We start from the raw sequence: 13,096 nt of genomic DNA on the forward strand, positions 1-13,096 counted from the left end.
GGACCGATTTCCATCAGTGGATCAGATTTTAATCAGTGTTACGTCAGTGTATCAGTTTTTGCCATTCAAGTTTCATCAGTTTTTCTTGTAGGCAAAATAATCATCATAAAAAATTTCCAAGCTTCTCCTTCTTATAAAACAGTAAAAAATGGAGAGCACACAGATGGAACATGTATGGCAGCTTGATTTGTAACCCAGATTTAAAAAAATACTTTTATTTTGTTTGTTTTTTTGCGGACATTCTGTTTAGAAAAAACATAGAAATGTTGGTGTTTTGTGCTGTGGACTCCAAACTGCTTGGAAATGGCCCTTTTCCAGCTTGGGCAGCAACAGTTGCTGCTCTGAGATTGTTACTGATGTCATTCCCCCTTGGTTTTGTGCTAACAGATGTCTGAATGCTCTGACCAGCATACTGCCAAAACTTCTGCTTTTATGGAGGTGGTCACACTTGCTGATGAACAAGTAATTAAAAGCATTTTATTGGCAGCATCTGGCTGATATTTACTTTTAATTTCAAATTTTTCACACACTGCTTCTGCATTCTAGTTTTTGTTAAAAAATTACATGGTATAATTTGTCATGTGTTGTTGTGTAAGAGGGTGTGCCACAAACGATGAGATTCCCTAGTGCTATTTGTGTCCGGAGACTATTATCTGCTGCCTGAGCAGAACCTTGCGGAACCAACAGGAAGAGGAAGAGTTTCAGGGAGGAAGAGTCTAGACAGAGCATCAGGTCATGTGGTCCTTGATGACTCAACTCGCCAATATAAAAGGCCAGAGCAGCAAGGCAGAAAGAGATTTGGCACCAACCGGTGAGATGAACATGATGTGTGCAGTGAAATGCTGAGGTATAGATTCCAGAATGAGCCAGGAGGCCTGAACCAGCATGTGTGCCTGTGAGCGAGGTCCAGACAACGTCGGTCAAGGTCCATGAACCAGATCACGCCAGTCAAGTTCTGGGACCCAGCCCTTGTTCGTCCAGGCCCGATAGATGTTGGTTGCAGGTCAAGCACCAAAGATTCGTCAAGGATCCCGACCCTAAAGTGGATGTCCATGGTGCTGAATCGGTTGTGCGATTGAGCCAGGCCCTTACTTCCAGCACTGACATATGGTACAGGGTGCAGATGGAGGTAGTACAGCAGGCGGGCCAGAGCCAAGGCCCAGAAAGTGTTGTTTGACTTTGTCAGAAGGACTTTCGGCCTAGCGGTAAAAAAAAAGGACTTCCGCTAGGACGTAGAAGAGGCACGGGAGGTATTGTGATATATTATATCTTTGTTTACACTATCAGTGTTGGTGATGAGCTAGAGAGCATAGAGAATTTGCTATAACAATCACAGTGTACTGTTAACAACATTGTATATTTCATACTGTATTCATTCTGTTTCATATATCATATCCTCCTTTTAAACCCATCCCTCACCCCTCGTCTGGGAAATAAACAGTTAATTTGGTTGCTTCCGCCTTGCTCTTATCTGCATCTTGTGATCTCTTTAGTTGTTCATCTTTGGTTGTAATTACCTCATTTTAAAAACTTCTAAGGACCATATGTTGAGATGTTGGTGTTTTTTAATGTCCTAATACATAGTTCAAATAGGGTGTACTTATATTATATTTTGACTGAACACCATGTAAAATGTCTTCTGCAATAAAGTGCTTCATAGTGAAATTGCTTGGTTGTCAGAATAAAAACAAAAATTAACAAAATTGGCTCGTAATAAATGATACAAGATTGAAAATAATGCCGGGACACGAAAATGGCTCCTTATGTTCTGCTTAAAACAAAGAACAAATGAATGGTTGGATTAATGCATCAAATGTCCATCATAATTGCCTGTTCCCAGAACTTTATATCTTTTCTGTGCAGACCAGAAATGCCACTATCACCAAGAACATGCAGCCTAAAGGTTACATGATTATGTACAAAGACTTTGGGAGAGATTCTTCAAGATGATGAGAGGGCGTTTTGGAGCTGACACTCCCGATTCATTAAGAGGCTTACACCTCTTAAAGAATCAGGTGAGGCGCACATAGCGGCATGCACCTCTATGTAAGCCTTGCCACAAATCTTACTCCAGTCCCTGATGGAGTAATATTGTAGCATGGTGACCGCCATAGCTCGTCATGAATTTGACTAGCAGGGGTTGTCACACCACTGTCCTGCCCCAGCTTCACCTACTTCGTCGGATCTGGGATAAGAATGGCTTGAACACACTAAAAGTCACATAGTTTTGTGAAAACTCAGAGTTGGGTAAAAAAAAATTGCAACTTTTCCCAGCTTTATTTTTCCTAGAATTCTGGTGAAAAAAATCTTTGGTGAATCAAACCCTTTGGCTTTCCTTACTTCAACGCTTCAAGAAGTTTTTCACTCATGGACAAGTCAAGAACCTTTCAGGATATGGTGGAAAGAAAAAAAAAATAATGAGCAAAGAGACCACGTACAACAACACCTTCAGGCTGAGCTGGAAACATGGAATGATGGTTTCAACTAATACTATACAATGTACACTGAACAAAACAGGGCACCATGGGTGATAACAAAGGAGAACCCCACTGCTTAATGGAAGGCATAAAAAAAGAGAAACTGAACTCAGAGCTTTTCAGCAATGCAAACTAGTCTTGAGTTCGTTGATGAGAAAATGACGTCCTGCAAAATCACCGCAGAATTTTGGTAAGTACTTCACATCAGTGTTTGTAAGCAAAAACCTGGAGTGGATGATAAATACAGAAATGGTGACTAGGGATGAGCGAGTATACTCGTTAGGATTCGGTACTCGTGGTACTCGAATCCTGGTGAGTATTTCACTACTCGCCTCGCAATATTCAGCACAGCCCGCACAGTGCCCGCACAGCCCCGCTGCCCGCACAGTCCCCACACAGCCCAGCACAGTCCCCGCACATTCAAGCACAGTACCTGCACAGCCCGGCACAGTCCCTGCACAGTACCTGCACAGCCCAGCACAGTTCCGCACAGTACCTGCAAAGCCCGGCACAGTCCCGCGCAGCCCAGCAGTCCCCGCACAGCCCACCACAGTCCCACACAGCCCGACATAATCCCCGCACAGTGCCTGCACAGAGCAGCACAGTTCCGCACAATACCTGCAAAGCCCAGCACAGTCCCGCACAGCCCGGCACAGTCCCGCACAGCCCAGCACAGTCCCACACAGCCCGACATAGTCCCCGCACAGTGCCTGCACAGCCCAGCACAGTTCCGCACAGTACCTGCAAAGCCCAGCACAGTCTCGCACAGCACAGCACAGTCCCGCACAGCCCAGCACAGTCCCACACAGCCCGGCATAGTCCCCGCACAGTACCTGCACAGCCCAGCACTGTCCCGCATAGTACCTGCAAAGCCCCGCACAGCGCGGCACAGTCCCACACAGCCCAGCACAGTCCCACACAGCCCAGCATAGTCCCCACACAGTACCTGCACAGCCCAGCACAGTCCCGCACAGTACCTGCAAAGCCCAGCACAGTCCCGCACAGCCCGGCACAGTCCCGCACAGGCCAGCACAGTCCCACACAGCCTGGCATAGTCCACACACAGTACCTGCAAAGTCCAGCACAGTCCCGCACAGCCCAGCACAGTCTTCGCCCAGGCCAGCACAGTCCCGCACAGCCCAGCACAGTCTTCGCCCAGGCCAGCACAGTCCTGCACAGCCTGGCACAGTCTTCGCACAGGCCAGTACAGTCCTGCACAACCCTGCACAGTCTTCGCACAGGCCAGCAAAGTCCCACACAGCCCGGCGCAGTCTTCACACACAGGCCAGCACAGTCCCGCACAGCCCGGCGCAGTCTTCACACAGGCCAGCACAGTCCCGAACAGCCCGGCAAAGTCTTTGCACAGGCCAGCACAGCCCGGCACAGTCTTCACACAGGCCAGCACAGTCCCGCACAGAACGGCACAGTTTTCGCACAGTCCCCGCCCAGCCCAGCACACACACACAGCCCATTAATTGCATTTCCCATAGACTTACATTGGACTCGCTACTCGTTACGAGTACCTGAGTATTAGGAGGTACTTGTAACGAGTACAGTGAGTCCGAATACTACACTACTCGCTCATCCCTAGTGGTGACGTGTTTCTATTACACTTTCACCCCTGATTTTATCTTACAAATACTCAACATGTGAATGTAACCTAAGCTACAAAAGCAAGAACAAAGCAACTGCACTATAGGATTTGTTCATTCACCATTTCTCTGAAGAATGGTCCTTATGGACCCGTTGAAGCGCTTGCTGCGTGAAACGGCCGTCGTCCACCTGCACGTTCCCTGCATGCCTCCTTAACCCGCAAATCCTATACAAAGTCTCTTGTTCACGTGGATGAAATAAAAAGGACTTTGGCATATTTAATCCATCTGGTGAGTGCTGCATTATTTTTCTCTACACATAAGTAACCTAGTAAGACACACACACAGCAATAAACCACGCACCATTATAGTAAATCAATAATCAATGTATAATAATAGCACATATTGGTGCAAAAAATAGGACTATATATATGGAGCTAATCGTATACAAAACTGACACATAGAGAAGAAACTACGATCATAAAAGCCCACTTTTTTATATATAAAAGTCAAAAATTTATTATTTCATCAAAAAAGAACACAAACATGGGAGAGACATAAAGTGCAAATGTGCATAGACAGACAGAATACCAAAAGGGTACAGATTTATATAGGGCATCAAAGAATACTAAACACATCAAAATCCATATAGATAGTAAGGATCCATTAAATATATATATATATCACCATATAAATTGAGCTAATGCAATGCGCTGGCCCATATAAAGGTAAATGTGTATATATAATAATCATAGGACCGCCACAGCACAGCTGATCTTACCTATATAACAATGGTGATGCCCTGAGACCTGCACCCACCCTAACACGCGTTTCGGCCTAGCCTTCGTAAGGGGGTGTGAACAAGTGAAGAGGGACAAGGTTTTTAAATGAACAGGCAACCAAAGAACGCGCTGAACCATATCGCTAATATAATTCCAGAAGTGACGCACCACCCATATAGTAAAAGCCAAGGCGCATAGACGGCGAGACCGGAAACCAACGTCATCCACGTCATACAGAAGTACACAAAGAACGCCCACATCGCTGCACATAGGTATAAGCATATAGACGCCGAAACCGGAAGTGACATCAACCCGGGCCAAGATCCACCAAACCCATCATCCACTGCGGTATGGAAACACTGCTCCGTCGCCTAACTTCCGGTAACTGACATCATTACCATCATGCATAGCGTAAACTCTCAGTGACGTAGGTCCCGTCATCCACCGCACTACTGCACCTCATACTGCTCGTACATATTAGATTGTATCCGACAATAATGGACAAATATTCACACCTTACTATCTATATGGATTTTGATGTGTTTAGTATTCTTTGATGCCCTGTATAAATCTGTAACCTTTTGGCATTCTGTCTGTCTATGCACATATGCACTTTGTCTCTCCCATGTTTGTGTTCTTTTTTGATTAAATAATAATAAATTTTTGACTTTTATATAAAAAAGTGGGCTTTTTTGATTGTAGTTTCTTCTCTATGTGTCACATAAGTAACCTAAGCTACGTTACCACGATGAGCTTTTGTTGAGTTTTAGTTGTAGATTTTCTGCCCTTATTAAGTAAAATAGGTTACTTGCGTTGTTAAATAATTTTTTTTTACTTACGTTTTTATCTCTTGTTGGTATGTCATGTTATAAAAAAAACTGCTTTGTTTTTGATTCTTACTAGTATTTGGCTTTGACAAAACTTTCTGAATATAGTCATGTGCGAATTACATGTGTTTTTCATGCGTCTCAACCGCGCAAAAGGCGCATGTGCTTGTGCGTTTGTAACTTGCAAATTTTCTAATGCAAGTCTATGAGAAAAATCTGCACACAAAACAAGGGTATGTGCACACGTTGCGGATTCTGCTGCGGATCCGTAGCGGTTTTGGCCCTGCTGAATTCTTTCTCGGGACAGGAAAGGATTAAAAAAGGAATAAAATATATTCAGATGTTCTAGACCCTCCCCACGCTTGCCCTGTTGCCTCATTTCCCCTCTCAATTCCCCGGTCACTTTGAATCAATCAGTCTTTGAATCAATCTTTGCACTCACTAGGCAATGCAAGGCCACATAGAGTGCAATATGACCTGCGAGCAGGGCCTGCAATAGCAGCAGGCAGATTAGGCAGCTGCCTAGGGCCCCCGCTTCCCCAGGGGCCCCCAGCCAGTGGCGTGCCGCTACTTGCGGTACACCACATGGCCTATATCGGGCCTTTGAGTCAGGAGGGCCTGCCCAGCACCAGCCGCTGCTTCCCCCCGTGTGCCTTATTCAACTGTATTGGCATCACAGATGCCGATACAGTTGAAAGCAATAATGGAGGAGAGAGCATCATGTGATGCTCCCTCTGTCATCATTCCCCTCTGCCTCTAACACTGCGGGTGCGCGATGACGTCACTTCATCACGTACCCGCAGTGTGCCGGGCAGTGCAGCTGCTGAGACCGGAGCATAGCCTGGAGCAGCGCAGGGAACAAGGAGGAGGAGAGGATTGTATTTTTTTAATATATCAGTGAGTACTGGACTGTGGGGCTGTATTATATTCTATGAGGGGTGCTGTACCATACTGTATGAGGGGGCTACATTATATTCTATGAGGGGCAGCCTTATATTATATGAGAGGGCTACATTATATTATATGGGGGGCTGCATTATATTCTGTGGGGGTCTGCATTATACTATATGAGGGGTGCTGCCTTACATTCTATGGGGGAGCTCCATTATACCTTTTGAGGGGGCTACATTATATTCTATTATGGGGCTTTATTATACTCTGTGAGGGGGCTACATTATATTCTATGGGGGCTACATTATATTATATGGGGGTCTGCACTCTACTGTATAAAAAGTGTATTATGCTATAAGAAGAACTATGGGGAGAGCATTATACTATATGGAGTACTATGGGGCACATTATACTATATGGAGGACTATAGCATGTGCATTATAATATATGGAGGACTATGGGTTGTATTATACTAAACAAACAAAATGCTGCTTATTCATCGAGTAAGTGGCTTGTTTATGCCAGAAAAAAAATCATTGTTCTCAGCAGCACATCGCCTAGTGAAAACTGCAGAGATATGCTTCTGATATGATGATACTGTATGGGGGCAGAGATCTATTAGTGATTGTTCTGTCCCCATCATTATTACTCAGCCGGTGAAAAGATGCCAGGAAACAAGAGTCGATCTACTTCAATTCTGTCCATCACTCTCGTTTAGCGGCCTGAACTCAGCGCATGTAAATACAACCGAAATGCTTCTGGGTGAAGTGCAATATATGAGCATTTGGAGCCCCATTTTAAACTTTTGCCCAGGGCCACACTTTGCCCAAAACCTGTACTGCCTGCAAGTCTCATTATTGAGATTCCTGAGTGTTCCAGCAGTCAGATCCCCAATGATCAGTAGGTTATCCTTTATCCTATGGATGGAGGTTAACTTCAAATTATTGGAATCCCTTTCAATGTATGAAAAAGGAAATCTTGCAAGTGCAAGCTACTTTGCAATTTTTCTCTTACTAAAAATCCTCTCTGTTCTCCAAATGGATGGATTTTTAATTCTATTGTATACTGCTTGTTTCCTAGTCTACTAGCCATTTCTGCAGTCTATAAACGGTGGCCAGTTTTCTAGGCAAAGTGTGGTGGCTTCAAGCTCCTTTTTTTGATCCAGCCAGCTTCAGTGATCCTATGCTCCTCCCCTGCAAGAGCATTAAAAGTGAGTGGTGCAGCTGAAGCGATGGCCGGGGGACCACCACAATGCAGGGAGACTATGGTACACAAGATGAGGTGCAAGCAACAAAGGGTTAATTTATTTAAGGGCAAGGAATGCAGTGTTAGGAAAGTGTAAACAGGGGTATGCAATGACATAAAACAATTTACAAAAGTGATACTCTTTAGCTGGGCTGTACAAATGGCACGGAGCACCAACTATTACAGATCAGTGTATTTTGCAAAAGGCAAAACAATACAATAAAGTACAGTGTGCAACTACTCTAACTATAGCCTGACTGGCTACTCCAGCCACACGGCTACCGTGCTCTGTCTATTGCAGCCTATCCTAAGCCCTAAACATGTGCGCACACAGGGTTAACACTCACAGTAGTTGGTATCTCAGTTCATTGGGGGGGGGGCCCTGAAGCTTTGCAAGATGGTGCGCACTTCTTCCTGGAAGCTCTGTTTTCCTTGTGTGCAAGTTCAATGATGCCCCTAGGGACGATGGATTCCTCCTCTGGGTTTCTTTCTTGTCCTTTCCTCGTGGCTTCTCATGGCAAGACAGGAAAGCCACCTTTTAATCCCCAGAATAGTTTACAAAGTCACAGTCGCAGACTAAACATTCTTTTCCTCACAGCTCAGGCAGGCACAACCTTCTTCCTGCAGAAATCTCGGGTCTGTTCAACACACAGAAAAGCAGCCCCTCCCCTCTGTAGTCTGCAGATGAAACCAAACAGCCTTTACAGCAGGGAAGCGCAGAATGTCCCACTGCTCTAACCAAGGGGGTGCTGTCTCTTAAAGGGGCAGCTTGTCTCTACTGTCCATAGCACTGCCACCCCCTTACACATCCATGCTGTTGGTCCTAACTGTCAATCATCAGGAGGGCACCTCCCACTGGCAAACAGGAAGCTGGGATGCTAACAAGTGGTTTACTACTGAAGATGGAAGAAGAGAATAAACCTTTACTGTAAAGATTTACTGATAAACAATTATCCATATTTTTTCGTAAGGCTGGGTTTATCCTATGATCAGTGTCTGTCAAGGCTTATGTCCTAACTCCTGCAAAACGGGATTTGGGCATATGCGCCAACAGAAATATTGACCAAAATGATGCAGACGGAGTCACCATATTTTTGCCATATACGGTGCTTTACATCTATTGTAGATGGACAGCAAGACATAGTCGACTATGTCTTGCAGCCAGCCTCCAATAGGCATATACAGCCAAAAATGATTCAGGACAGAGCTCTCCTTCTGGAAAAGTTGGTCCTTGTGATCATTTAGGGCTATAATATAATGTGACACAGTTTAGCAATTTTTTTTAGTTTTCTTTGCTATTATTTAAATCTTGGTGCCCCATTACTTGCCCTCAGTGGCATAACTATAGTTCTATTACCTTGGTGAAAAATTTCATGTTGGTCAAATGTAAGGGCTTTTGTAGTGTTCTAGGTCCTATAAAGACATAAATGCAATAGTGTCCCCATCATGGTCCCTTCCTATGATAGTGTCTGCCATCCTGGGCCCTTTTGTGTAATAATGTCCTCCATCCAGGTCCCCATCCTGTAACAATGTCTCTCAAACTAAACCCCTTCCTGTTATAATATCCCCTTTTCTGAGTCTATTCCTGTTATAACGACCCCCATACTGGATCCTTTTTGCTATAATGACCACCATCTTGAGCTCTCTTCTTTGTATAATAATGAAGGAAAGAAGGTTCTCCAGCGTGGAAAAGGGAAAATTTTGTCTTTAATGAAGAATTCGCAAAAATAGGCAGAATGTGGATAACATATGGATCCCAGAGAGCTACCAACTGACGCGTTGCAACAATACTGTCTTAATCATTGGTTGGTAGCTCTCTGGGATCCATATGTTATCCACATTGTGCCTAATTTTACGAATTCTTCATTAAAGACAAAATGTTATCTTTTCCTCGCTGGAGAACCTTCTTTCCTTCATTTTCAGCATCTGCACACCTAAGCCCGGGCAGCTGCGTGCGTGGAAGTCATTCCCAGGAAGAAACTGCAAATGGTGAGCTGACTTTCCTTATCCCCATCTCCATCTATACTTCTTTGGATAATAGTCTTCCTTGTATAATGACCCTCATCCTGGACCCCATCCTTTGCCCCCTCCTTGTATAATGACCCCCATCCTGGACACCATTCTGGTATAATGATCCCCCCCATCCTGGGACCCTTCCTTATATAATGACCTCCATCCTGGACCCCATTCTGGTATAATACTTGTATAATGACCCCCATCCTGAGCCCCCTTCCATGTATAATGAACCCAATCCTGGATCCCTTACTGGTATGTCTAGTCTATTTTCTGAAAAAAAAATTTTTAAAAAAGAGCAGCACCCTCTTATGTAGCCGGCAGCTGACTTCACTGCTCTGCACAACTCGTGAGTGGCTTCCCGACGTCAGATGCTGGCTTTTGATTGGCCGGCGGCGGCTCCCTCTCCCACATGGGCCCATTTGCGGTTGCAGCTTCTGCGACCATGATCATTCTGCTGCTGCTTGTCCCTGTCAAGCCAGGCACTAGTTATTATTATTAATATTTATTTCTATAGCACCATTGATTCCATGGTGCTGTAAAGAGAAGGGGTTACATACAAATTACAGATATCACTTACAGTAAACAAACTAGCAATCACAGACTGATATAGAGGGGAGAGAGGACCCTGCCCTTTCGGGCTTACATTCTACAGGATGGTGGGGAAGGAGACAGTAGGTTGGGGGGTTGCAGCAGCTCCAGTGATGTGAGGCGGTAGCTCCAGTAGTGGTGAGGGGGCAGCGGGGATCATTGCAGGCTGTAGGCTTTCCTGAAGAGATGGGTTTTCAGGTTCCGTTTGAAGGATCCGAGTGTGGTTGATAGCCGGACGTGTTGGGGCAAAGAATTCCAGAGGATGGGGGCTATTCGGGAGAAGTCTTGGAGGCGGTTGGGTGAGGAGCGAATAAGTGTGGAGGAGAGAAGGAGGTCTTGGGAAGATCGGAGATTACGTGAGGGAAGATATCGAGAGATTAATTCAGAGATATATGGAGGAGACAGGTTATAGATGGCCTTGTAGGTCAGTATTAGTAATTTGAACTGGATGCGCTGAGGGAATGGAAGCCAGTGAAGAGATTTGCAGAGGAGAAGTGGAGGAGTAGCGAGGAGAGAGATGAATTAGTTGGGCAGCAGAGTTAAGGATGGACTGGAGAGATGCGAGGGTGTTAGCAGGGAGGCCACAGAAAAGGATGTTGCAGTAGTCGAGACGGGAGATGATTAGGGCATGCACAAGCATTTTAGTAGAGTGAGGGTTGAGGAAGGGATGGATTCTGGAAATATTTTTGAGCTGGAGGCGGCAGGAGATGGAAAGAGCTTGGATGTGTGGTTTGAAGGACAGGACAGAGTCAAGGGTTACTCCGAGGCAGCGGACCTCCGGTACGGGGGAAAGCATGATGTCGTCAATTGTTATAGATAGGTGAGGTAAGGAGGATCTGTGAAATGGGGGAAAGATGATGAGTTCAGATTTGTCCACATTCAGTTTGAGGAAGCGGGAGGAGAAGAAGGAGGATATGGCTGATAGACACTCCGGGATTCTGGACAGCAGAAAGGTGACGTCTGGGCCAGAGAGGTAGATCTGAGTGTCATCGGCATAAAGATGGTACTGGAATCCGTGGGACTTTATGAGTTACCCCAGGCCAAGTGTATAGATTGAGAAGAGTAGGGGCCCTAGTTAGAACACAGTATTAGTTCAAAAGAGTCTGTGGCAAAATACAAAGTAACTGAAGCAATCCCTTCTGTGAAATGAAATTTTGCCTGCAGGAGTTTCAGCAAAGAGGAAACCCGACATGCCACGTGTAACTTTTTAGGAACATGCTTAATCCAGTAAGTATTTAACATCAGCTCATAGCAACTGTTTTATGCCTCTGCTGCTGTGTGTATTCTTATGGAAGTAATTTACTGGTACAGGAAATACTTGAAAAAAAACAAAAGTAAAAGAAACTGAAAGTACATACAAGATTCTCCGCAGAGCTCTGGGGAACAAGCTGTAGTGTAAGTAGTCTAATTATTCCTTAGGATTACAGTGTAACGTTCACAATTGTTTTGCAATTTTCCTATAATCGTTCCACACTTATTATTTACATTTGCAGTTATTTTTGGCACCCTTGATGGCTTTTTTTACGCTAAACTAATAATGTCAGAAAGGAGTGAATATGTATCAGCCGTGAATCATTAGAATATTTTAATACAGTAGCATGTCCAAATACATTCAACTAAAAAGTAATAAGAGAGAAAGCTACTGACCAAGAACTGGGATCACCACAATAAATCACAAAAAATATCAAATTTTTATTAAGTGTCAAACAGACCAAAACATGATTAAAAACATTTAAAAGTCATTAAATGACAATACACCCAAAAAGGTTAATAATATAACCTATGAAGGTACCCCTATAACTATTGGTACAGGTATAATGAAGACAAATAATTGGTCCATGGAATCAATGATAATATCATGTAATTTAGACAATATAGATGTAATACAGAAACATACATGGAAAAAATGGACACAATAAGAACCCAATAGCAGGCTGCTATATACAATATATCATAGATCAAACTGCCCTAAATTGTAAGAGAAGGACATAATCTAGAGACGAGAGAAATATCTCAAGGTACATCTAAGCCCCGAAAAATGGTATACAGAGCCAAATGGCCATACTCCAGAATAGCGCATAACCTGTGCGCTTAAATGCATAGCAGCCGTACCATACCAAAGTTAGGGGGAGCCTGTGGAAAGTGCCCGACGCGTGTCGCTACCACAGAGGTAGCTTCGTCAGGGGCTGAGAGACTGGTCTGACCAACATGCAATATATATAATGCTCATAATACACAATAAGAAACAGCTGCAGTATGTACCTGCATGGTAGCGTGTAGAGAGGCAGAGCGCAATAATCAGTAACACACGAGTTTGCATTTCGAATGAATCATCCGGCGGAAGAAGGTCACCCATATCAGAAAACAGGACACCGCGCCTGCGTCTCAGAAAACTCCCGGCGTCACTTCCGGCGGAAGAAGGTCACTTAGATCGCCATATCTAAAGTGGGACGGCACATCCACACAACATGTACACCCCGCCATGGTGTCCCTTCCGGTGGAAGGAGGTCACTCAAACCGCCCTGTCCAGAATAGAATGGTGCGCCTGCGTAACAGTCATTCAATACTGAGAGCCCACGTACCTTCAAAAAGAAGGTCATTTCAGCCGGTTCTCCTAGGGCTGTTTATAAAATGTTATATTTGCTGGAGGAATCACATTACTACACATGAGTCCATCT

At 44.5% G+C, this 13,096-nt stretch overlaps 1 protein-coding gene across 1 annotated transcript in view; it reads right to left on the reverse strand.

The window, feature by feature from the left end:
* The window catches only part of LOC141058167 (phospholipase A and acyltransferase 3-like), a 59,429-nt gene that overhangs the window by 19,208 nt on the left and 27,125 nt on the right, over positions 1 to 13,096 (reverse strand). The window lies entirely within an intron of this gene.

The sequence above is a fragment of the Dendrobates tinctorius genome, unplaced genomic scaffold (assembly GCF_039654945.1).
Source record: "Dendrobates tinctorius isolate UK_male_01 unplaced genomic scaffold, ASM3965494v1 ptg000211l, whole genome shotgun sequence".
NCBI classification, from domain to species: domain Eukaryota; kingdom Metazoa; phylum Chordata; class Amphibia; order Anura; family Dendrobatidae; genus Dendrobates; species Dendrobates tinctorius.